Source organism: Oncorhynchus mykiss, chromosome 12 (genome assembly GCF_057628025.1).
Source record: "Oncorhynchus mykiss isolate SJ-2025 chromosome 12, ASM5762802v1, whole genome shotgun sequence".
Lineage (NCBI taxonomy): Eukaryota > Metazoa > Chordata > Actinopteri > Salmoniformes > Salmonidae > Oncorhynchus > Oncorhynchus mykiss.
The window spans coordinates 3,396,945-3,420,559 of record NC_143033.1 but is presented as its reverse complement, the minus strand read 5'-3'; the positions used below and the strand labels follow the sequence as shown (position 1 = coordinate 3,420,559).

Sequence of the window (23,615 nt, the reverse complement as noted above, 5' to 3'; positions counted from 1 at the left end):
GTAGAGTATCTGAGGTTTTATGCTATTGGCTTGGGCTGGTGGTGGATTCATCCTCAACCTTCTCGCCAAGTAGTCAGTAAACTGACAGGTGTACAGGTGATACACGGGTTGTGACTCCGCCAAAAAAAAACAGTTTGTAAAAAATAAAGACTAATTCCGGGTGGATGAGACGTCAGTGCCCGTTGATCGCGGGGACGCTGTATGAAAGCTCATTATAACGCCTGAGTGGGTTCTCAGTGGTAAAAACACGCCTTGTCCCCGCCTCCGATTCACAGCATCCCCTTCACGTCCTCTCTTTCTGATCACCCGTCTCAAAGTACACGCTGGAGCACTCGGACAATACGATGGAGTAGCATGACTTTGTCCTTTCTTTCATTTCCCTTTGATGGATTTGCACTTCCTTTGGAATATACTTTAATCACACGGTAAGTTGTCCGTGATGCAGTCGGTTGCACACTGACCCACGGGTGAGAAATACGCGGAATGGTTGCTATTCGCCAATTCAACTGTTGTCTATTGTTGCTGACATCGTCCGCGGTCGATAGGCTCCTGCTGTAATGGACAAGTGGTTTTGACATGTGTGGAGTGGCAGCGTGTTTCTGTCAGCCCGTTACATGTAGCCAGTGTTTCACTACAGCGTCACTTTTGTTTCAATGGTCAAACCTGGAGAGGGAAGCCGCACGTTGTGGATGGAGGACAGGCTACTACTGGCATGGTCCTCAGAGGCTCCTTTTGACCAGCGAGGAGCCGTGGACTCAGACAAACACCTGCCTCTGGAAGTCATTTAGGACCGTGAGGTGATGGCTGTCTCATTACCACACCGTCGTCGTGTTGACTTTTACATCCCGAGTTGTGTGAGAGCCTATACATCCTAAACAGACATAATATGTTCGCCATTAGCGGGGACATGGTGATGCAGCCTAGTTGTTTTTGTCGCCTTTTTTGTTGTTGTCGTTGTCCGGTTTAGGAGCAGTGCTGATTTTAGGATAATAATGAATACATGAACAAGTGAGACCTGATCCTAGATCAGCACTCCTACTCTAAGATCCTTGATGTGTGATCTCCCGATCATCTTTACCCCAATCTGATTGCACACGATGCCCTACGGGCTGTGGCCCTTCTAGTTGGTGTTGAGGTACACATCAGGCCTATTATGATATTGATGTGTGTCGATGCAATAAAGCAATTCGGGTGATTTTCAACAACAACGTGGAAATCCCCCCCATCAAAAGAGATTGAATTCACTCAGCTCTGTTGGATCAGCTAATGTATCTGGCCAGTGACTTCACATGGGCACATCATCACACTGTGTCATTTCCTAAGGGCCCTGGTCAACAGTAGTTTACTATATATAGGGAATATACTTCAGCTATGGACAGCTCCTATGGATGGATGGAAAGCCCTACAGAGTCTCCATCACCACCATAGCCTGAGAATGTGTAGATGTTGCTCCCCATGTTACACATTCATGCATTTGTACACACACACACACACACACACATAGACAGCCTCATTTTCAGTGTGGAGGGTGAGTTCATGATGTCTTGTAGTGTTCATTAGTTTCTTCTCATTGGCTAGATTAGTAATGAATGTGTATTGTGCTGTGTATTAATCAGTGAAGGCTGGACAAGCTCTAGGCTACAACATTGTGTTCTATAAGCTCCAGCTGGCTATTCAAATAGCGACTACTAACCCCCCCCCCCCCCCCAGTTGGCAACTTCTTTCTTTAGGATGGATACTTCGGAATGTCGGGAACACACTGCCTATAGGCTACAACACATCGACACAGATAAACTACAATAAACTACTGCCGTAGGTTAAATCTATATCTTAAACACTTTTATTAGTGTCAAATTATAGACTGAACTAAGCACATTTAAACACCGTTCAGACTGAACTAAGCACATATAAACACTGTTCAGACTGAACTAAGCACATATAAACACTGTTCAGACTGAACTAAGCACATATAAACACTGTTCAGACTGAACTAAGCACATATAAACACCGTTCAGACTGAACTAAGCACATATAAACACCGTTCAGACTGAACTAAGCACATATAAACACCATTCAGACTGAACTAAGCACATTTAAACACATTTCAGACTGAACTAAGCACATTTAATTCAGACTGAACTAAGCGCCTTTAAAATGGGCCAATGCAGCCGTTTCTATCTCAATATCAAATCATTTCTGGGCAACAATTAAGGTCCTTACTCTGTTTGTTACATCATGTGATGTAAAAAGGCCTTTATAAATACATTTGATTTATTTTCAATTAAAATGGTAAAAAAAAAAAAAAAGTTTCTTAGCAAATATCAATTTCTCAATCTAGAATTGAACTATGACTGTCTGGGAGGCGCTTGAGTGGGAAGGGCTAAACAGAAAACAAGCTGCAATTGGCAGAGAGGTTTGGAACTCTCGTATGGGTGTATGGCAATCCCACAGTAACAGAATTATGCTTTTGAAAATGAATGCTCCCCTCCTCAAAAAATAAAATGAAACAACACCACTTACTCACTGCTAGCCTCCGCTGGAAGTGATGGCTGCATCATGCTAGCTTCACTAAACCACTGCTAGCCTCCACTGGAAGTGTTGGCTGCATCATGTTAGCTTCACTAAACCACTGCTAGCCTCCACTGGAAGTGTTGGCTGCATCATGTTAGCTTCACTAAACCACTGCTAGCCTCCACTGGAAGTGTTGGCTGCATCATGTTAGCTTCACTAAACCACTGCTAGCCTGCACTGGAAGTGTTGGCTGCATCATGTTAGCTTCACTAAACCACTGCTAGCCTCCACTGGAAGTGTTGGCTGCATCATGTTAGCTTCACTAAGTCACTGCTAGCCTCCACTGGAAGTGTTGGCTGCATCATGTTAGCTTCACTAAGTCACTGCTAGCCTCCACTGGAAGTGATGGCTGCATCATGTTAGCTTCACTAAGTCACTGCTAGCCTCCACTGGAAGTGATGGCTGCATCATGTTAGCTTCACTAAGTCACTGCTAGCCTCCACTGGAAATATAGATCCGTTGCTTTACCCTACAGTACTGAACTGTGCTCTACTCTACAGTACTGAACTGTACTCTACAGTACTGAACTGTGCTCTACTCTACAGTACTGAACTGTGCTCTACTCTACAGTACTGAACTGTGCTCTATTCTACAGTACTGAACTGTGCTCTACTCTACAGTACTGAACTGTGCTCTACTCTATAGTACTGAACTGTGCTCTACTCTACAGTACTGAACTGTGCTCTATTCTACAGTACTGAACTGTGCTCTACTCTACAGTACTGAACTGTGCTCTACTCTACAGTACTGAACTGTGCTCTACTCTACAGTACTGAACTGTGCTCTACTCTACAGTACTCTATTCTACAGTACTGAACTGTGCTCTATTCTACAGTACTGAACTGTGCTCTACTCTACAGTACTGAACTGTGCTCTACTCTATAGTACTGAACTGTGCTCTACTCTACAGTACTGAACTGTGCTCTATTCTACAGTACTGAACTGTGCTCTACTCTACAGTACTGAACTGTGCTCTACTCTACAGTACTGAACTGTGCTCTACTCTACAGTACTGAACTGTGCTCTACTCTACAGTACTGAACTGTGCTCTACTCTACAGTACTGAACTGTGCTCTACTCTACAGTACTGAACTGTGCTCTACTCTACAGTACTGAACTGTGCTCTACTCTACAGTACTGAACTGTGCTCTATTCTACAGTACTGAACTGTGCTCTACTCTACAGTACTGAACTGTGCTCTACTCTACAGTACTGAACTGTGCTCTACTCTACACTACTGAACTGTGCTCTACTCTACAGTACTGAACTGTGCTCTACTCTATAGTACTGAACTGTGCTCTACTCTACAGTGCTGAACTGTGCTCTACTCTACAGTACTGAACTGTGCTCTACTCTACAGTACTGAACTGTACTCTACTCTACAGTACTGAACTGTGCTCTATTCTACAGTACTGAACTGTGCTCTATTCTACAGTACTGAACTGTGCTCTACTCTACAGTACTGAACTGTGCTCTACTCTACAGTACTGAACTGTGCTCTACTCTACAGTACTGAACTGTGCTCTACTCTACAGTACTGAACTGTGCTCTATTCTACAGTACTGAACTGTGCTCTACTCTACAGTACTGAACTGTGCTCTACTCTACAGTACTGAACTGTGCTCTACTCTACAGTACTGAACTATGCTCTACTCTACAGTACTGAACTGTGCTCTATTCTACAATACTGAACTGTGCTCTATTCTACAGTACTGAACTGTGCTCTACTCTACAGTACTGAACTGTGCTCTACTCGACAGTACTGAACTGTGCTCTACTCTACAGTACTGAACTGTGCTCTACTCTACAGTACTGAACTGTGCTCTACTCTACAGTACTGAACTGTGCTCTACTCTACAGTACTGAACTGTGCTCTACTCTACAGTACTGAACTGTGCTCTACTCTACAGTACTGAACTGTGCTCTATTCTACAGTACTGAACTGTGCTCTACTCTACAGTACTGAACTGTGCTCTACTCTCCAGTACTGAACTGTGCTCTACTCTACAGTACTGAACTGTGCTCTACTCTACAGTACTGAACTGTGCTCTACTCTACAGTACTGAACTGTGCTCTATTCTACAGTACTGAACTGTGCTCTATTCTACAGTACTGAACTGTGCTCTACTCTACAGTACTGAACTGTGCTCTACTCTACAGTACTGAACTGTGCTCTACTCTACAGTACTGAACTGTACTCTACAGTACTGAACTGTGATCTACTCTACAGTACTGAACTGTGCTCTACTCTACAGTACTGAACTGTGCTCTACTCTACAGTACTGAACTGTGCTCTACTCTACAGTACTGAACTGTACTCTACAGTACTGAACTGTGCTCTACTCTACAGTACTGAACTGTGCTCTACTCTACAGTACTGAACTCTGCTCTACTCTACAGTACTGAACTGTGCTCTACTCTACAGTACTGAACTGTGCTATACTCTACAGTACTGAACTGTGCTCTACTCTACAGTACTGAACTGTGCTCTATTCTACAGTACTGAACTGTGCTCTATTCTACAGTACTGAACTGTGCTCTACTCTACAGTACTGAACTGTGCTCTACTCTACAGTACTGAACTGTGCTCTACTCTACAGTACTGAACTGTGCTCTACTCTACAGTACTGAACTGTGCTCTATTCTACAGTACTGAACTGTGCTCTACTCTACAGTACTGAACTGTGCTCTACTCTACAGTACTGAACTCTGCTCTACTCTACAGTACTGAACTGTGCTCTACTCTACAGTACTGAACTGTGCTCTATTCTACAGTACTGAACTGTGCTCTACTCTACAGTACTGAACTGTGCTCTACTCTCCAGTACTGAACTGTGCTCTACTCTACAGTACTGAACTGTGCTCTACTCTACAGTACTGAACTGTGCTCTACTCTACAGTACTGAACTGTGCTCTATTCTACAGTACTGAACTGTGCTCTATTCTACAGTACTGAACTGTGCTCTACTCTACAGTACTGAACTGTACTCTACAGTACTGAACTGTGCTCTACTCTACAGTACTGAACTGTGCTCTACTCTACAGTACTGAACTGTGCTCCACTCTACAGTACTGAACTGTGCTCTACTCTACAGTACTGAACTGTGCTCTACTCTACAGTACTGAACTGTACTCTACAGTACTGAAGTGTGCTCTACTCTACAGTACTGAACTGTGCTTTACTCTACAGTACTGAACTGTACTCTACTCAACAGTACTGAACTGTACTCTACAGTACTGAACTGTGCTCTACTCTACAGTACTGAACTGTGCTCTACTCTACAGTACTGAACTGTACTCTACAGTACTGAACTGTGCTCTACTCTGCAGTACTGAACTGTACTCTACAGTACTGAACTGTGCTCTACTCTACAGTACTGAACTGTGCTCTACTCTACAGTACTGAACTGTGCTCTACTCTACAGTACTGAACTGTGCTCTACTCTACAGTACTGAACTGTGCTCTATTCTACAGTACTGAACTGTGCTCTACTCTACAGTACTGAACTGTACTCTACAGTACTGAACTGTGCTCTACTCTACAGTACTGAACTGTGCTCTACTCTACAGTACTGAACTGTGCTCTATTCTACAGTACTGAACTGTACTCTACAGTACTGAACTGTACTCTACAGTACTGAACTGTGCTCTACTCTACAGTACTGAACTGTGCTCTACTCTACAGTACTGAACTGTGCTTTACTCTACAGTACTGAACTGTGCTCTACTCTACAGTACTGAACTGTGCTCTACTCTACAGTACTGAACTGTACTCTACTCTACAGTACTGAACTGTACTCTACAGTACTGAACTGTGCTCTACTCTACAGTACTGAACTGTACTCTACTCTACAGTACTGAACTGTGCTCTACTCTACAGTACTGAACTGTACTCTACTCTACACTACTGAACTGTGCTCTACTCTACAGTACTGAACTGTACTCTACTCTACACTACTGAACTGTGCTCTACTCTACAGTACTGAACTGTACTCTACTCTACACTACTGAACTGTACTCTACTCTACACTACTGAACTGTGCTCTACTCTACACTACTGAACTGTACTCTACTCTACACTACTGAACTGTACTCTACTCTACACTACTGAACTGTGCTCTACTCTACACTACTGAACTGTACTCTACTCAACGGTTCTGGGTAATAAACTAGAAATAGTCTGTTGCTAAATATCTCAAAAAACTAAAAGCATTGGCTGGGAAACACACAGTATTAAATAGAGTCATGACTACATGGAACTCTCTGCCGAACGAGGTAGCTCAAGATAGCAATAAAACCAGATAAAAAACCCTGATAAAATAACACCTTACTGCAGAACAGGGACAGTGAAGAGACACGGCCATGTTTGTGTTGTAATTGACACTTTATTATGTGGCTGGGTGGCCTTGTGCACAAGCCTTGACTTGAAGAGACACGCAGACAATGTGATATATATGTTGTATTGTAATTGCCACTGTATTATGGATTGTAATGTGTAGATGGGTGGCCTTGCATGAATCATTGACTTGTGGGAGCTGGAACGGCTCGTAGAACAGGAACTATCTCCTGTTTCTGACGCGGGAGGCAGAGGCAGGAAATGATGTACTGTTATGTGTATTATTAGGTATTTTTATTTGTTGTTTTGTTTCCTGTTTGGACCCCAGGAAGAGTGTAATGGAGGATCCCAATAAAATCTGAAATACTGTGCTGTATTGTACTGCACTGTCCAAACGTGTAAACCTAACTGTAGTTTGTCACTACTATGATTTCACATTATAGCCAAATCAATTGCAGAAATTACGTTATTTTCTGAAATTCCATTAACGATGTGGTAACGGAATTTCAAGTTTTAATTCATCACTTAATAATAAGAGGTGTAACGCTTCACCCACAGTTCCAATGGTTAAGATACTAGTACATCGGTCCCCAGGAGCCCAAACCAATGGTTATAGGCCCAAACCAATGGTTAAGATACTAGTACATCGGTCCCCGGGAGCCCAAACCAATGGTTATAGGCCCAAACCAATGGTTAAGATACTAGTACATCGGTCCCCGGGAGCCCAAACCAATGGTTAAGATACTAGTACATCGGTCCCCGGGAGCCCAAACCAATGGTTAAGATACTAGTACATCGGTCCCCGGGAGCCCAAACCAATGGTGAAGATACTAGTACATCGGTCCCCGGGAGCCCAAACCAATGGTTAAGATACTAGTACATCGGTCCCCGGGAGCCCAAACCAATGGTTAAGATACTAGTACATCGGTCCAAATTAAGTAACTCATATAGTCTTATTCTGAAAATACCTTGTATCAGTTGTGACTGAACTCATACATCTTATCCTTCAGGTCAGTAGCCTATTAAACTTTTATGTAACTGTGTATGACAGGGGGGCGGGAGACACAGCTGCTGGTGCCAACCAGAGGTAGGCCTTATTTATCCCTGTTGAACACAGGGCGGGAGACACAGCTGCTGGTGCCAACCAGAGGTAGGCCTTATCCCTGTTGTACACAGGGTGGGAGACACAGCTGCTGGTGCCAACCAGAGGTAGGCCTTATCCCTGTTGAACACAGGGCGGGAGACACAGCTGCTGGTGCCAACCAGGGGTAGGCCTTATCCCTGTTGAACACAGGGCGGGAGACACAGCTGCTGGTGCCAACCAGAGGTAGGCCTTATCCCTGTTGTACACAGGGCGGGAGACACAGCTGCTGGTGCCAACCAGAGGTAGGCCTTATCCCTGTTTTAATAAGATAGATCTGTACAGCACCTTTAGCATTCAGCTGCTCGCGTTGTCAAATCATAGACTTTACCAGTTGAGTGACAACCGACCATTGTTACTAAAAGCGCTGTAGAAGATGTAATTGTACCGGAGTGGATTCAACTGCCGATTGGTGTTTTCAATCATTCATAGATTATACGGATTGTTCAGGTTTACCATAAGAAATAGTTTTGGTTGTTTTGCTTTAATATTTTTAAACAGTCAGTGTATTTGGTCATTTTTCCATGAACCGGTTCATTTCATAAAGGACAGCAACAATTTTTTTGTGAGTCGTGTCTCAATCATAGGTCGGAGTGGGAGAACCTCTCTGTAAAATTCAAAATGGTCTGAACCATGTGGTTTTGAGACGGGGGGGTAAAATCCCAAACTGCATTATATTAATTGGCTAAATGCCATGCTAATTTTTAAAGATAAATATTGACATAGTACTAGCTACAAATAATATCTGCAAAAATGACCATTTAATCTGTGGTCAGGGTTGGCTAAATTACTTTCTAAATGTAATCTGTTACAGTAACTCGTCACCTGTCTGAAATAGTAATCAGTAACTGTTGGATTACCCAAATCAGTAATGTAATCTGATTACATTCAGTTACTTTTAGATTACTTTTCCCTTAAGAGGCGTTAGAGGAAGACGGCAATGTAGGTTACCAATTGAACCACATCTATTGCAGGATAAATCAATGTTAAAGTTTACATAGTTGGCCATATATGGATGTTACATTGTACTTTAGGGGTTGGTTATGTAGGCCTCTTCTAACCCATCACTTTTTACTATGTATAATAATACCATTAAATTATATCTTTACAATAAAAACCAACATTATCAGAATTCCAGTCATTGTAATACCCCTTGATCTTCAGGAATTAGATGTGGAAATATGGAAGTATAGATTAGCCAAGTTGTTTTACCTGAGCATGACCCCAGAATTAAGGACTTATTAGCCAGCCCTACTCTGTTGTTTATGATGTAGTTGTCATGGACGACTGATTGGTCTCATTGATTTCTGTTGGAATATAAATGCTGCGCTCATGGAATGGCTTTGAGCACAATTGGCCCAGCGTCGTCCGGGTTAGGCCGGGGTAGGCCGGGGTAGGCCGGGGTAGGCCGTCATTGTAAATAATAACTTTTTTCTTAACTGACTTGCCTCGTTAAATACAGGTTAAATAAGACATTTAAATATATATATAATGAAGCGTTGCATTGCATTTACCTAGTAACATAGAGCAGTAGAGTAGAGGTGCTTACGGAAGTGGCACACATTGACCTAGTAACATAGAGCAGTAGAGTAGAGGTGCTTACGGAAGTGGCACACATTGACCTAGTAACATAGAGCTGTAGAGTAGAGGTGCTTACGGAAGTGGCACACATTGACCTAGTAACATAGAGCAGTAGAGTAGAGGTGCTTACGGAAGTGGCACACATTTATCTAGTAACATAGAGCAGTAGAGTAGAGGTGCTTACGGAAGTGGCACACATTTACCTAGTAACATAGAGCAGTAGAGTAGAGGTGCTTACGGAAGTGGCACACATTTACCTAGTAACATAGAGCAGTAGAGTAGAGGTGTTTACGGAAGTGGCACACATTTACCTAGTAACATAGAGCAGTAGAGTAGAGGTGCTTACGGAAGTGGCACACATTTACCTAGTAACATAGAGCAGTAGAGTAGAGGTGCTTACGGAAGTGGCACACATTTACCTAGTAACATAGAGCAGTAGAGTAGAGGTGCTTACGGAAGTGGCACACATTTATCTAGTAACATAGAGCAGTAGAGTAGAGGTGCTTACGGAAGTGGCACACATTTACCTAGTAACATAGAGCAGTAGAGTAGAGGTGCTTACGGAAGTGGCACACATTTACCTAGTAACATAGAGCAGTAGAGTAGAGGTGCTTACGGAAGTGGCACACATGGGGAACATTTCTTGTAGACTAAAAGTAGGTTCCAGGAATTTATTTAAAAAAAAAATGTAATTCTACATCATTTTACTGGAAACTTCAGCAGAATCTTTTTTAGTAATACCGCACAAATAATGGAAATGACAGGCTACTTTGACACTGACAAATTGAGAATCTGAGATCAATAAACACGACGTTGTCTTGAATCCATCAATAGTCTAGTCCACTGTACGTGGAGATACATATTGCACAATAGGAGGGGTAAATTATAGTCCCTAAAAAGGCTTCCCAGTTTCACTGACTCACTCTATGATGTGCAGCTCACTCGCCGGTAATGTCCGTTGTGCTCGTGCCAAAAGCCTCTCTCTCTCCCGGGCCAATTTGGAAGTTGATCAAATATTGGTTAGCCTAGAGCAGACAGATTAGAGTCTTCTCTTTTCAGCAAGAGACATTTGCTTTCTAACCTGTGTTTTCCCGCGATTGGTTTTGGAATATTAGGAAAGGCCGGTTTTGTCTGCGTGCTGTTTTTTCACTGACAGATTTAGGACTAAGTAGTCTTTAAAAAAAATATGGACGTGCTGTTTTTTCACTGACAGATTTAGGACTAAGTAGTCTTTAAAAAAAATATGGACTAAGATGACACTAAGTACTGGCAAAATCCTCGAGGAAAACCTGGTTCAGTCTGCTTTCCAACAGACACTGGGAGACAAATTCACCTTTCAGCAGGACAATAACCTAAAGCACAAGGCCAAATATACACTGCAGTTGTTTACCAAGATGACATTTGAATGTTCCTGAGTTGCCTAGTTACAGTTTTGACTTAAATAGGCTTGAGAATCTATGGCAAGACTTGAAAATGGCTGTCTAGCAATGATCAGCAACCACTTTGACAGAGCTTGGAGAATTTTAACGAGAATAATGCGACAGTATTGTACAATCCAGGTGTGCAAAGTTCTTAGAGACTTACCCAGAAAGACGGTAAGTAATCGCTGCCAACGGTGATTCTAACATGTATTGTGAATACTTATGTTATTGACATTTTTCTATTTAATTTTCAATACATTTTCCCAAATTTCTAATAACACGTTTTAACTTTTGTTATTATGAGGTATTGTGTCGATCAGTGAGAATTTAATTTTTTTTTATATCCATTTTGAATTCAGGCCAAAACAAAATGTGGAATAATTCAAGGGGTATGAAAACTTTTCTGAAAACAGTGTAAAATACACACCTTTTGTAGGCGGTGTTGTATTTCAATCGAGTCTTAACTGAATGAACAACAAAGACCTAATGAAACATTTTTATTAGTTTGGGGAATGGCCTCGTCTCAGAGGGAAGATCCTCGGAGACAGATGATGTGATGGCAGGTAGCCCCATGCAGGTGCGTTGGTACCGCTTGCCGTGTGGTAGCAGATAACTTTTTTTAGGGCCTTCCTCTGACACCGCCTGGTATAGAGGTCCTATTATACAGGTCCTGGATGGCAGGAAGCTTGTTCCCAGTGATGTACTGGGCCGTACGCACTACCCTCGGTAGCGCCTTGTGGTTGGATATCAAGCAGTTGCCATACCAGGTGGTGATGCAACCCGTCAGGATGCTCTCGAGGGTGCAGCTGTAGAACTTTTTGAGGATCTGAGGACCCGTGACAAATCTTTTCAGCCTCTTGAAGGGGAAGAGGCATTGTCATGCCCTCTTCAGGACTGTGTTGGTGTGTGTGGACCACGATTGATCCTTAGTGATGTGGACACTGAGGAACCTGAAGCTCTCCACCCGCTCCACTACAGCCCGTCGATGTGGATGGGGAGTGGTGCTCGGCCCTCCTTTTCCTGTAATCCACGATCAGCTCCTTTGTCTTGCTGACGTTGAGGGAGAGGTTGTTCTGAGAGAACATGGGTAATTTGACATGTAAATACACCCATTGGTTGAGAGAAAGGAAGGTGATAATTGCAAGAGTGAACCCATGTGTTAAACAGCAAGCGTGAGGAATGTAATATTATTTTGCCATGCTTATAGGTCATAGGTCACAGGGTAAATAGATGAATCACATTCCACACATGGTTAATCGGAAAGAGGAGAAGAATGAGATGCTATACTGATGATGATACGTGTCTATTCATTCCCACTATTGCCCGTAGACTAGAAAACAAAGTGAATTATGCTATGCTTTACTGGATGAGGCTAAACGAGCAGACCCTGATTTGAACTTTCGTAAACTACATTTCAATCGAGTAGAGGCTTTATCTGAATGAACGACAAAGGGAATTCAATATGACAATTCATTAAATAGTTTGGGTGAATGGCCTCGTCTCCAAGGGAAGATCCTCTGAGCCAGATGATGTGATGACAGGTAGTTGCTGGCATTGAACTGCCTCCCAAAATAATATACAGTACCAGGGAGAAGGGACACGATGAAGAAAACTATAAGATATAAAGATTGAAAACAACGATTCAATTGAATATATATATATATATATATATATTTTTAAATGCATGTAAGGAATATCACAAAAGTGAGATTATGATTAGTGGAAAGTCTCATGTGCCATTGCAATAAAGCATGGCGTACTGAGCACAGAATGAACCACCCTGCTGTGATAATGTTACATATGTAATAGAAGTTGACTGAGAACACGTTCTCATTTACAGCAACGACCTGGGGAATAGTTACAGGGGAGAGGATGGGATGAATGAGCCAATTGTAAACTGGGGATTATTAGGTGACCGTGATGGTTTGAGGGCCAGATTGGGAATTTAGTGCCATGGGATCTTTAATGACCTCAGAGAGTCAGGACACCTGTTTAACATCCCATCTGAAAGACAGCACCCTACACAGGGCAGTTTCCCCAATCACTGCCCTGGGGAATTGGGATATTTTTTAGACCAGAGGAAAGAGTGCCTCCTACTGGCCCTCCAACACCACTTCCAGCCACATCTGGTCTCCCATCCAGGGACTGACCAAGACCAACCCTGCTTAGCTTCAGAGCAAGCCAGCAGTGGTATGCAGGGTGGTATGCTGCTGTATGTAGAACCCAACCACACTGTGATTATATTACATGCTAGGTATGTTTGTATGTAGAACCCAACCACACTGTGATTATATTACATGCTAGGTATGTTTGTATGTAGAACCCAACAACACTGTGATTATATTACATGCTAGGTATGTTTGTATGTAGAACCCAACCACACTGTGATTATATTACATGCTAGGTATGTTTGTATGTAGAACCCAACCACACTGTGATTATATTACATGCTAGGTATGTTTGTATGTAGAACCCAACCACACTGTGATTATATTACATGCTAGGTTTGTTTGTATGTAGAACCCAACCACACTGTGATTATATTACATGCTAGGTATGTTTGTATGGAGAACCCAACCACACTGTGATTATATTACATGCTAGGTATGTTTGTATGTAGAACCCAACCACACTGTGATTATATTACATGCTAGGTATGTTTGTATGTAGAACCCAACCACACTGTGATTATATTACATGCTAGGTATGTTTGTATGTAGAACCCAACCACACTGTGATTATATTACATGCTAGGTATGTTTGTATGTAGAACCCAACCACACTGTGATTATATTACATGCTAGGTATGTTTGTATGTAGAACCCAACCACACTGTGATTATATTACATGCTAGGTATGTTTGTATGTAGAACCCAACCACACTGTGATTATATTACATGCTAGGTATGTTTGTATGTAGAACCCAACCACGCATGATGCAGTTGGATTTGTATGATCAAATTTGAATGATTGCTTTGCGTCGAAACCGAACGCAGGTCAAACGAAACGATAGAGACGCGTACTAAAGAGCGTCTGACCCAGTTCCCGTCTGCCGAGTGCCTCCTATTGTTTACATATGATAAGGTGCTGTAATGAACGACACCCACGGCCATATGCAAATGTAATTTAATACTCTCCAACTAATGTAGCTTTTTGATTAGCAGTGGCTGAAAGGACCGTAGAGCTGTGAGGATGGCCAATAGATTGGATCTAACACATTTGAGGTGGAGCAGAGCATGACCAGCGACCTAGATGTCGGGAGAATGAGGGTGGAGCGGCTGGGGTTGCAGCTTCAGTTGTGAACGACCCGTGTAGCGTCGAGGTGAAAGATAACACCTTTATTTATTACTTCACAAAGGAGAGAAGTGAAACGGAATTTGGATGAGGGTTGAAGTGGAGGGATGAATAGAGAATGATGAGGAGCAGAGCGGGGGCCGAGGAAGAGGAGGAGGAGAAGGGATGAATAGAGAATGATGATGAGCAGAGCGGGGCCGAGGAAGAGGAGGGATGAATAGAGAATGATGATGAGCAGAGCGGGGCCGAGGAAGAGGAGGAGGGATGAACAGAGAACACAATTACATTTTATCGATGGCAATTTGAATGCACAGAGATACCGTAATGAGATCCCGAGGCCCATTGTCGTGCCATTCACCCACCTCCATCACCTCATGTTTCAGCACGTTAATGCACATCTCCAATTCACAAAGATCTGTACACAATTCCTGGAAGCTGAAAATGTCCCAGTTCTTCCATGGCCTGCATATCCACCAGACATGTCACCCCATTGAGCATGTTTGGGGTGCTGTGGATCGATGTGTACGACAACTTGTTCCAGTTCCCGCCAAATATCCAGCAACTTTGAACAGCCATTGAAGAGTAGTGGGACAACATTCCACAGGCCACAATCAACAACCTGATCAACTCTGTGCGAAGGAGTTGTGTCGTGCCGCACGAGGCAAATGGTGGTCACACCAGACACTGACTGGTTTTCTTATTCACTCCCCCAACTCTTTTTGTGTCCAGTCACGTGAAATCCATAGATTAGGGCCTAATACATTTCAATTGACTAAATCCCTCATATGAACTGTAATTCAGTAAAATCATTGACATTGTTGCATGTTGTGTTGATATTTTAGCTTTAGTGTATATACTCTATACTCTATATACACAGTTAATCAGCTGACTGGCCGAAATGGCTTGAGGAACGTCCTCCGTTCAAGAAATATGCATTTAAAATTGACAAGGTATAATTGACAACAACAAATATACAAATGTAACAATATAATCTAAAGTTATATGTGGCTGTTTATCAAAGTTGACTGGTTCATATTGTTCCTCGTCCTTTCTGGAATAGTGCACTGGATATAGGGCTCCTCCTTTCTGATAGGCCAGGAGACAGGCTTCCTGTTTCCTGATAGGTCAGGACATCTGTCACAGTGATTCTCCCAGGGGAGAGATGGGATCAAATTGGCAAATAAGGACAGCCTCATCACCCCAGGATACAGACAGGATCGTTTAAATACAGTGCACTACTTTTGACCACGACCCATAGAGCACAATGTAGGAAATATGGTTCCATGTGGGACACTATCATTGATGCTGATGGTCATCCAACCTATGAATGGTAATACATTACACTGCCAGAAGATGGGCTGCTGACGTCACCTATCCTGTCCTGGCTATACACACAACAACCCTGTCCTGGCTATACATACAACAACCCTGTCCTGACTATACACACAACAACCCTGTCCTGGATATACATACAACAACCCTGTCCTGGCTATACATACAACAACCCTGTCCTGGCTATACATACAACAACCCTGTCCTGGCTATACACACAACAACCCTGTCCTGGCTATACATACAACAACCCTGTCCTGGCTATACATACAACAACCTTGTCCTGGCTATACACACAACAACCCTGTCCTAGATATACATACAACAACCCTGTCCTGGCTATACATACAACAACCCTGTCCTGGCTATACACACAACAACCCTGTCCTGGCTATACACACAACAACCATGTCCTGGCTATACACACAACAACCCTGTCCTGGCTATACACACAACAACCCTGTCCTGGCTATACACACAACAACCCTGTCCTGGCTATACATACAACAACCCTGTCCTGGCTATGCACACAACAACCCTGTCCTGGCTATACATACAACAACCCTGTCCTGGCTATACATACAACAACCCTGTCCTGGCTATACATACAACAACCCTGTCCTGGATATACACACAACAACCCTGTCCTGACTATATACACAACAACACTGTCCTGACTATACACACAACAACCCTGTCCTGACTATATACACAACAACCCTGTCCTGGATATACACACAACAACCCTGTCTTGTCCTGGATATACACACAACAACCCTGTCCTGTCCTGACTATACATACAACAACCCTGTCCTGGATATACACACAACAACCCTGTCCTGTCCTGACTATACACACAACAACCCTGTCCTGACTATACACACAACAACCCTGTCCTGACTATACACACAACAACCCTGTCCTGTCCTGACTATACACACAACAACCCTGTCCTGACTATACACACAACAACCCTGTCCTGACTATACACACAACAACCCTGTCCTGGATATACATACAACAACCCTGTCCTGGCTATACATACAACAACCCTGTCCTGACTATACACACAACAACCCGGTGTCCTCTACCTCATGACTGTAGTAACATATGCTGTAGCTGTTGACTCTAGATCAGAGGATCCATGGAGTTACCGTTGGTGAACACAGTTCAACACAGTATATCCATATTATACAATCTATTTTGAGTCAGGGAAGTCCTTTATGTATTGTCCAAGGGCATTGAAGTAAACTTCATTATTAGCTAGACCTACAGCTTGATACCGATCTACCAACTTAGCTATCTCCTCTCTATCTCCTCTCTATCTCCTCAAGCTAAGGCATGGAACGATACAGTAGACCTACAGCGTGATACCGATCTACCAACTTAGCTATCTCCTCTCTATCTCCTCTCTATCTCCTCTCTATCTCCTCTCTATCTCCTCTCTATCTCCTCTCTATCTCCTCAAGCTAAGGCATGGAACGATACAGTAGACCTACAGCGTGATCCCGATCTACCAACTTAGCTATCTCCTCTCTATCTCCTCTCTATCTGCTCAAGCTAAGGCATGGAATGATACAGTAGACCTACAGCTTGAAACAGTATGCATGTATAGAGCTCTGTGTAGTTCCACCTCTTCTCTAAGACATGGGTAGTTTGAAGTACTGAAGCCAGAGCTGGGTAGATAAAAGACTAAACTAATCCATATTCCCATTGTCTTCTGACTGATGAGCTATCTGTGCAGACAGTCGTTACGCTCTGTGATGTGAAACCATTGACAGGTTCTTAGAGGGGAAGATGGTGATTTGATCTATCTATTTCATAGAAACTATAGATCTGAGGTTTCACACATATTCCATAGAAGTGGAAATGTATAGAGATACAGCGTACTTGTGTTACTATAGCGATCTGGATGGACTGTAATAACACATGTAACATAGTAGCTTTAATAAGGTCCTATTCAAACCACGGAGAAAATCCATGTATTTTTTGGTCTTTATAAAACGATGTTATAATGTTATAATTTATTGTTTGCGCTCGCATGATAAGTCATTTTCTTAATTGTGCCGGATAAACTTAATAGAGAAGCGGTTGGTAACCAAGCCCACCTGTCTGAATGCTGAGCTTCTCACACAGTCACGGCCACGCATTGGTCTGAAACACAAGTTACAATGTTGTGAGAATTAATGAAGAGGAATCAAATAAACGTTCATCTTTTTTATTGTCTTTTTTTTTTTAACGTTGCAAAATAGCTGTTTTTGAAGCCATGAGAGGGACCGGATCTGGTCAAATAGGTTCTGTATCGAAACAGTCCAAACCGGAGGTTCCGTATAGGTAGAGGTGCCGGATCCTGCTCAAATTAAGGATGTTTTGTTGGTAACTAACTTAATGGTGTGATGTATTTTGGGTAACTAACTTACTGGTGTAATGTATTGTGGGTAACTTAGTGGTGTGATGTACGAAGAGATTTATAAATACTTTGATTTGATTTGATTATGATTGTTTTATTCATTGCATTTCCATGGGCTATATTAGTAAAGGCAAACTGTAATTATTTTATCAAATAAAATTAAACATATATATATATATATATATATATACAGTACCAGTCAACAGTTTGTTTTTTCTTTATTTTTACTATTTTCTACATTGTAGAATAATAGTGAAGACATCAAAACTATGAAATGACACATATGGAATCATGTAGTAACCATAAAAAGTGTTAAAAAAAATCTAAATATATTTTATATTTGAGATTGTTGAAGGTAGCCTTGATGACAGCTTGTGTGTGTGTGTGTGTGTGTGTGTGTGTGTGTGTGTGTGTGTGTGTGTGTGTGTGTGTGTGTGTATGTATATATATATATATATACACACACACACACACACACCTAAAGGGGTCGTAAACTTCTAAATCAAACGGCTTAGACTTTTAGAGTATTAACTCGCATTTCAAAGGTTAATCCATCCTTTTCTAATTAAAAATCTCTCCCTAATTTCTGAATCACGTTTGTAACGTCAGTAGGCTTCTATACTTTGGAGTCGGAGGGGCAGGTAGCCTACGCACGCACACACAGTGGCAAAGATATTCAGCTGGCAGGCAGACAGACACTGGAATACGTTTTCTTTGCATAGGTGCTTTGTCGCTTTGTTTTTTTTGTGGTACTGGAAAACATATGCCCGGAACGTAAAATAACGTCATTCCCATTCTTTTAAAATAACGATTCTGTTCCGGAACAGTATAGATCCCTTTCGTTCCGGGTTCTGATTCTGTTCCTCAAAGTTTTCTGTTCTGTTCCCTGAACCTGTTCAAACCCTTGGTTTTAATTACTTAACAGTTCATAGTTGATATCATTAAAATCACTTGGACTAATTGGTACGTCTACCATTGCTTGCTATTTCTGTGAACTGTCATTATTCTCCCTCCTCATGACGCAGAGAAAGGAGAAAAGATATTCAAGATATCTGGGTTTTTGGTAACGGAATTAAAAGACATAACTGAAGGTGAACAGTTTCTCTAAAACTATATATATATATATATATATATGTTGATATGAGTTGGCAGGGGTCTTTACGTCAACATTATTGTATTTTAATGTATTTCTCACAGCGTTTTAAGACTTTTCTGGTTTATGTTTTCTAACACCCTTTTCCGTCTGTTCATGCAGAAATCAAAACCTTTCCTTTTGACTCGTTTTTAAGATGGAAAATGGTTGAAACATTGATCTATGTCTTCATTTCCCTAAAATATAGACTCTTAGATTTCATTTGAACTTCACTTGTTGGTGCTCATGGATCCTTTTTTTAGATGGAAATACCCAAATAATGACGAATTACAACAGAAATAATATATACAAGTGTAGTGTTGATGTGGTGTCGGAAAGGTATCGATGCTTGTCAGTCAGAGTCAGCGTTATGCCTCCTGGCAGGTTGATGATACCTTCCTGGCAGGTTGATGATACCTTCCAGGCAGCTCGCTGCTGAAGTAAACACACACGGCCCTGAATGATGATGATAAGATGGCAGCACTGAGGATGGAGCGTGTCTTGCCAGTTCCTGCTCGACTTTGCTCTGGGGCTTTTTTTTTGCTTGAATTATTACTTTGTTTGCTCAGAATGTTCATGTAATCATTTCCTACGACCGACAAACCCTTCTGCGTCATGAATCTGGAGCTACACACTTCTTCTCTCAGCCCAGATCAGGAATACTACATCCACTACTTTGTTCCCAGCTGACCGAGATGACCGAAGGCAACGCCGCTGACGAAGAAGATGAAGGAAATGGGGTCTCCAAGCTAGGCTGAATAGACTGGCTACACGGCCCCCCTTCCTTGTATCCTGATGGCTAATGTCCAGTCACTGGAACAGAAACGTTGTGAACTCAGAGCATGGTTTCATGCATTGAGGAATATACAGTGCATTCGGATAGACCCCTTGACTCTTTCCACATTTTGTTACGTTACAGCTTTATTTTAAAATTTATTAAATCATTTGTTTCCTTGTCAATCACACAATACTCCATAATGACATCACAATACTCCATAATGACAAAGTAAACACAGGCTTTAAGAAATGTTTACAAATGTATTCAATATAAAAAAACATATAACATTTACATAAGTATTCAGACCCTTTACTCAGTACGTTGTTGAAGCACCTTTTGGCACCAATTACACCCTCGAGACTTCTTGGGTATGACGCTACAAGGTTGGCACACCTGTATTTGGGGAGTTTTTCCCATTCCTCTCTGCAGATCCTCTCAAGCTCTGTCAGGTTGGATGGGGAGTGTCGCTGCACAGCTATTTTCAGGTCTCTCCAGAGATGTTAGATCGGGTTCAAGTCCGGGCTCTGGCTGGGCCACTCAAGGACATTCAGAAGGCTGTGTTGTCTTGGCTGTGTGCTTAGGGTTGTTGTCCTGTTGGAAGGTACAACGTCGCCACAGTCTGACGTCCTGAGCGCTCTGGAGCAAGTTTTCATCAAGGATCTCTCTGTACTTTCATCTTTCCCTCAATCCTGACTAGTCTCCCAGTCCCTGCCACTGAAAATCCTCCCCACAGCATGATGCTGCCACCAGCATGCTTCACCGTAGGGATGGTGCCAGGTTTCCTCTAGACGTGAAGCTTGGAGTTCAGGCCAAAGAGTTCAATCTTGGTTTCATCAGACCAGAGGATATTGTTTCTCATGGTCTGAGAGTCTTTAGGTAACTTTTGGCAAACTTCAACCAGGCTGTCATCTACCTTTTACTGAGGAGTGGCTTCCATCTGGCCACTCTACCATAAAGGCCTGATTGGTGGAGTACTGCAGAGATTGTTGTCCTTCTGGAAGGTTCTCCCATCTCCACAGCAGAACTCTGGAGCTCTGTCAGAGTGACCATTGGGTTCTTGGTCACCTCCCTGACCAAGGCCCTTCTCCCCTGGTTGCTCAGTTTGACCGGGCGGCCAGCTCTAGGAAGAGTCTTGGTGGTTCCAAACTTCTTCCATTTAAGAATGTGTTCTTGGGGTTTTTCGATGCTGCATAATGTTTTTGGTACCCTTTCCCAGATCTGTGCCTTGACACAATCCTGTCTCGGAGCTCTACGGACAATTCCTTTTACCTCATGACTTGGTTTTTGCTCTGACATGCACTGTCAACTGTTGGATCTTATATATAGACAGGTGTGTGCCTTTCCAAATAATGTCCAATCAATTTAATTTTCCACAGGTGGACTCCAATCAAGTTGTAGAAACATCTCAAGGATGATCAATGGAAACAAGATGCACCTGAGATTAATTTCGATTCTCATAGCAAAAGGGGCTGAATATTTATGTAAATTGGTTATTACTATTACATTTTTTTGGTGCAAAAAAATGATAAAAACCCGTTTTCTCTTTGTCATTATGTGTTATTATGTATCATTATGTATTGTGTGTAGATTGATGAGGACAATGTGTTTAAAAAAAAATCAATTTTAGAATAAGGCTGCGATGTAACAAAATGTACGAAAAGGGACGAGGTCTGAATACCTTCCATCAGTCACTAGGAAATGTGTTGATGATGTTGTACCCACAGTAACAATCCGGACATACCCCAACCAGAAAGCCTGTGTGAACGGAGATATCCATACCATGCTGAGAGACTGTACTGCAGCATTCAATGTCAGCAGAACGAACCCCGGGGACTCGGTGGTGTGCGACCCATACAAGGCAAGCAGGTACGAGCTCCACAAATCCATTAGGGATGCGAAGACAACACAGACTCAAACTTGAATTGATGTTCGACAACTCAGGCTCATGACGCATGTAGCAAGGACTACAGACTATCACAGACTACAAAGGCAAATCCAGCTATGCGGTTCTCACCGAAGCCTCCCTCCCAGACGAGCTTAATACATTCTATGCTGACTTCGAGGCAGACAATATCGAGCCATCCAGGAAGACTCTCTCTGCTCCAGACAATTCATGGGCCTTCGCTCTCTGGGGCTGATGTGAGGAAATCTCTCAGACTGAATATTTAACTCTATTCTTCCCTCCAAACTCAACTCCAAGCTCAAAGCCCCGGGTCTGGACACCAAGCTCAGAGCCCTGGGTCTGGACACCAAGCTCAGAGCCCTGGGTCTGGACACCAAGCTCAGAGCCCTGGGTCTGGACACCAAGCTCAGAGCCCCGGGGTCTGGACACCAAGCTCAGAGCCCCGGGGTCTAGACACCAAGCTTAGAGCCCCGGGTCTGGACACCAAGCTCAGAGCCCTGGGTCTGGACACCAAGCTCAGAGCCCTGGGTCTGGACACCAAGCTCAGAGCCCCGGGTCTGGACACCAAGCTCAGAGCCCTGGGTCTGGACAACAAGCTTAGAGCCCCGGGTCTGGACACCAAGCTCAGAGCCCTGGGTCTGGACACCAAGCTCAGAGCCCTGGGTCTGGACACCAAGCTCAGAGCCCCGGGGTCTGGACACCAAGCTCAGAGCCCCGGGGTCTAGACACCAAGCTTAGAGCCCCGGGTCTGGACACCAAGCTCAGAGCCCTGGGTCTGGACACCAAGCTCAGAGCCCTGGGTCTGGACACCAAGCTCAGAGCCCCGGGTCTGGACACCAAGCTCAGAGCCCTGGGTCTGGACACCAAGCTTAGAGCCCCGGGTCTGGACACCAAGCTCAGAGCCCCGGGTCTGGACACCAAGCTCAGAGCCCTGGGTCTGGACACCAAGCTCAGAGCCCCGGGTCTGGACACCACCCTCTGCAACTGGATTCTGTATTTCCTGATGGGCAGACAGGCTGTGAGGATTGGCAACAACACCTCCACACTGACTCTGGGGACCTGGGGAATAGTTACAAGGGAGAGGAGGGACCTGGGGAATAGTTACAGGGGAGAGGAGAGACCTAGATAATAGTTAAAGGGGAGAGGAGGGACCTGGATAATAGTTACAGGGGAGAGGAGAGACCTAAATAATAGTTACAGGGGAGAGGAGAGACTTGATGAATAGTTACAGGGGAGAGGAGGGACCTGGGGAATAGTTACAGGGGAGAGGAGAGACCTAGATAATAGTTACAGGGGAGAGGAGGGACCTAGATAATAGTTACAGGGGAGAGGAGGGACCTGGGGAATAGTTACAGGGGAGAGGAGGGACCTGGGGAATAGTTACAGGGGAGAGGAGGGACCTGGGGAATAGTTACAGGGGAGAGGAGGGACCTAGATAATAGTTACAGGGGAGAGGAGGGACCTGGGGAATAGTTACAGGGGAGAGGAGAGACCTGGGGAATAGTTACAGGGGAGAGGAGAGACCTGGGGAATAGTTACAGGAGAGAGGAGGGACCTGGGGAATAGTTACAGGGGAGAGGAGAGACCTGGTGAATAGTTACAGGGGAGAGGAGGGACCTGGGGAATAGTTACAGGGGAGAGGAGGGACCTGGGGAATTGTTACAGGGGAGAGGAGGGACCTAGATAATAGTTACAGGGGAGAGGAGGGACCTAGAT

The 23,615-nt window shown here is 43.4% G+C and overlaps 1 protein-coding gene across 1 annotated transcript in view; it reads left to right on the top strand.

Moving 5' to 3' along the window:
- The first annotated feature begins 214 nt into the window (after window positions 1-214).
- Window positions 215-23,615, top strand: part of LOC110536862 (phospholipid phosphatase-related protein type 1) — a 190,145-nt gene continuing 166,744 nt past the window's right edge. Inside the window, exon 1 of the mRNA XM_090191435.1 lies at window positions 215-425. The gene's annotated coding sequence lies outside the window, so the exon portion shown is untranslated. The remainder of the gene's footprint in view (window positions 426-23,615) is intronic.